At 42.5% G+C, this 4252-nt stretch overlaps 1 pseudogene; it reads right to left on the minus strand.

Annotated features, from left to right (window-relative positions):
• Positions 1–419: 419 nt before the first annotated feature.
• On the minus strand, positions 420–539 carry LOC134912518 (5S ribosomal RNA; annotated as a pseudogene).
• Between the last annotated feature and the right edge of the window lie 3713 nt (positions 540–4252).

Consider the following 4252-nt stretch of genomic DNA (forward strand, 5'->3'; position numbering starts at 1 on the left):
TATATAGAAAATGAGTGGAGAAGAAGTAAGACTCTTGTGTGGGTGCACTCTTAAATTGATTGACATTGATCAAAATATGATAAACATATTAAAACATGACTTTTAATAGAGTTCTTTAAAATATGGTATCCAAAATTACAAACACAAACACAAACACAACCACACGAATAACATAAATTCTAAAAATCTTTGGTCTCAAAATATGATCAAAGGTATAATAACCAAAATAAACTCCTAAATTGAGTTATGAGAACCAAACCTGCCACCTCCGCAAGTTGGTATCAAAAATAGAGGCACTTAATTTGTGCAATTTTAGCTCATACCCATGAATCACACGTATTGTCTTTTTGTGCCAGACAGATCACAGTGTGAAAGAATTCATAGATTGAAAGAAGATAAGAGCAGTGATTCTGCTGTCAGTGTTACTAAACTCAGTATTCCCTGGTGGTCCCCCATCCAAGTACTGACCAAGCCCAACACTGTTTAGCTTCCAAGATCGGACGGTATTGGGCGCCTTTCAGTGTGGTATGATAGTAGGTTCTGCGGACGCATCAACTCCCTGGATCACTAATGAGAGATCACTATAAGGAAAATTGTAGTGGAAGATAAAGCAAGAAACAGCATAAAGGTGGATCTGCTGCCAACATTAGGCGGAGATGGAAAATGAATGTTGTAAATGCCTGTCTTAATACTCAGAATCATTGGTGAGGGTCCACAAATAGAAAAGAAAGAGCTGGTGTTGATACCAATTAAATAAAATGTACTGTACACATATGTGCAAATGTATATTTATGTTTTAATAATTCAAGATAAAAGACAGATATTATTTAACAAATATAAACATCAATAAAGGACTACACTACTGGGGACCCATTGGCAAGCAAGGAGGGGCAACTGTTGAGTTCCTACTGCTAAGACTGTTGCCGTAAAATAGGAGTAGACAAGAGAGAGTGAGAGAGAGAGAGAGAGAGAGAGAGAAGCATGGATGATGAAAGTGGTTTCATCTGGAAGACAAAGCAGCAGCATGTAGAAGAACATGCCCAAGCCAGACTTCAATTAGAACCTGTTTCCTGTTGTGAGAAAGATGTGCAGTCCTGGTGAGTACCTTTCAGATATATGAAAAGCATTTCAATTTTGGCCTAAGCCCATTAACTCTCTAGGAGAGCCCTGTGAGCTAATAAAGCTGTGGGCATTTCCAGTTAGCCCTTAGCTTGTGAGGGACACTCTGGGTCCAGGAAAAATGCATATGAGCAGTGAGGACCTAGAACAAGAAGATGGGAGGTCTGTATCATTTGCTGCATGCTCATCTGTATTTCATCAGCTACTGGACCAATAAGCATTAAGATGTGCTATTTTTTATATACTTAGCTGCAGTTAGTTAAAATTTGAAAAACCTATTTAAGTCAATACTTTTGGAAAATACCTATTGCTGAAGGGCTGCCAATTTCAATGGTATTTATAAACTATGACACCTGTGGCACATATCTGCATTACATGTGATCTTAATTCATCAACAAGTATGCCAAAGGTACCCAACAAGCTCAATAATGAAGTGCTGTTAAGTTATTGTGGACTGTATAGTCAGCTAGAATTGTCTGTGTTGGCCAACCAAAAGAGTGTGGTTAGTGTCTTGGTCAATGTGTTAGTGGGTTGTTAGAATGAGATGCAAGGAAGGGAAGTCACCTATTCTAGTATTTATTATAATAGTGATTACCATTGTGTTGTTCAGTTTTATTGTGTATCTACTAATCCATATATATTTCCTACCCGTTGCTACCCACCTTTACCCGAATAATAAATATATATGAAGTGGCTTTTACAAAGTTTTGTGTTGTGCTGAATTTGAGTTGGTTTGTATGGGTTCAAGAGGTTTCCAAGTCATCCACTGGTCGAAGACTGTAATATTAACATCCACGCCTGAAAGGAGAAGATGACTAAGGTGGAAAGATTGTGTCAAAGTCGAAAGTATTGCAGTACACATGTCACGTACAAACTACACACAGATGGCCTCCGTGCGCGTACTTTTTCTGCCGTGCGTGCACATATTCGCAAATTGCGTATGACCGCTCACGCGGTCGTGTGTGTTAGCGCGTGGTATGAGTAATTATGGTAGTATTTGTAATCGCATGGAAAAGCCATATAAACATATCATATATTTAATCCACATAGTGCACAATGTACACATAGTCCACATGCACCGCACCAGCAATTTATACTTGTGTAAATGGTACAGCAACAAAGGGATTCACCTTTACAGGATAAGAGGGGACAGCACTAGGTTATAAGGTGGTGTTTGGTGTCCTACTGTAGGGTATTTTAAGGGCAACATACCGGTAGCAGTTTGCAGAAGATAGCACGCTCCTGCGCATAATTATGCGCAGGAACAGAATATTACTATTATACTGTATTTACTGTTTTCTGATATTCGGGGGGAACCCAGTGGAGACTAGCTGCAAGCACACTTGGAACAGACATCGCCCACCTATTCAAACCAACCTATGACCCCTCCTGTACTGTAAATGACCAGCCCTTTGACCTATGGATGAAGAGGTTACAGTTTCCATTGTATTGTGTTTTTACCAACTGTATAAAAGCCAAAGCTGCCTAGCCGGTCACTCTCTCTCTGAAGGTCATCTTGCCTGATTGATCTGAGCGCCAGGACCGTGTGGCGCTGGCGAAACCAAATGTATGTACCATTGCATTGTAGCCTCTTTTCTGTTAGTATGATTATATTGTTGTTGTAACCCCCTTTAATCAATTATATGTTGGCGGGTCGGATCCCAACTTCTTAAATACAATTGGTGTCGTGTCTCTTTCCCTGCTAGATTTGTAAGTGTATTTCAAACACACGTGTAGCTGCATAGTGCTCACGGCATGTCGTTGTGTGTGTATGCACCGCGTGTACTTTGTACGTCCATCGCAGCATTTGTACGTAAAGTGCGTACACGGTACAGGACTTTGTACGCTAACTGAGTAATAAGTACGGAGGTTAAGGATTGCATACAGTGGCCGCAGCGGCTTGAATTTAAGTGTATTGAATGTATTGAAGTATTGCTTTTAGTCCTGTAAGTAAATCGACATTTACAATTGCATAATTAAGAAGACAGTATGAGACACACTTACAACAGACCCCTACTACACCCTTTCCTAGGTGAAGCAAAAGGGGTATAATAATAGCCAGATTAAGGGGGGGATGAAGGGCATACTGTACCCCGGCCAGTATACGTACGGACTGTCTGACATGCCTACTTGGATGCGGTCACTCATATAATCCTCCACCATTCTTTCAATGGTGAGAGAATCATATGCAGTGACAGTAGACGACATGTCAGTAATCGTTGGCAGGTCCTTCAGTCTGGACCAGATGTCAGCACTCGCTCCAGACTGCCCTGCATCACCGCCAGCGGGTGGGCTCGGAAATCTTAGCCTTTTCCTCGCACCCCCAGTTGCGGGAGAATGTGAAGGAGGAGCTGTTGACGGGTCACGTTCCGCTTGACTTGACAATTTTCTCACCAGCAGGTCTTTGAACCTCTGCAGACTTGTGTCTGCCGGAAAGAGAGATACAACGTAGGTTTTAAATCTAGGATCGAGCACGATGGCCAAAATGTAGTGCTCTGATTTCAACAGATTGACCACCCGTGAATCCTGGTTAAGCGAATTAAGGGCTCCATCCACAAGTCCCACATGCCTAGCGGAATCGCTCTGTTTTAGCTCCTCCTTCAATGTCTCCAGCTTCTTCTGCAAAAGCCTGATGAGGGGAATGACCTGACTCAGGCTGGCAGTGTCTGAACTGACTTCACGTGTGGCAAGTTCAAAGGGTTGCAGAACCTTGCACAACGTTGAAATCATTCTCCACTGCGCTTTAGTCAGGTGCATTCCCCCTCCTTTGCCTATATCATAGGCAGATGTATAGGCTTGAATGGCCTTTTGCTGCTCCTCCATCCTCTGAAGCATATAGAGGGTTGAATTCCATCTCTTTACCACCTCTTGCTTCAGATGATGGCAGGGCAGGTTCAGGAGTGTTTGCTGGTGCTCCAGTCTTCGGCATGCGGTGGCTGAATGCCGAAAGTGGCCCGCAATTCTTTGGGCCACCGACAGCATCTCTTGCACGCCCCTGTCGTTTTTTAAATAATTCTGCACCACCAAATTCAATGTATGTGCAAAACATGGGACGTGCTGGAATTTGCCCAGATGTAATGCATGCACAATATTGCTGGCGTTGTCCGATGTCACAAATCCCCAGGAGAGTCCA

The sequence above is a fragment of the Pseudophryne corroboree genome, chromosome 4, assembly GCF_028390025.1.
Source record: "Pseudophryne corroboree isolate aPseCor3 chromosome 4, aPseCor3.hap2, whole genome shotgun sequence".
Lineage (NCBI taxonomy): Eukaryota > Metazoa > Chordata > Amphibia > Anura > Myobatrachidae > Pseudophryne > Pseudophryne corroboree.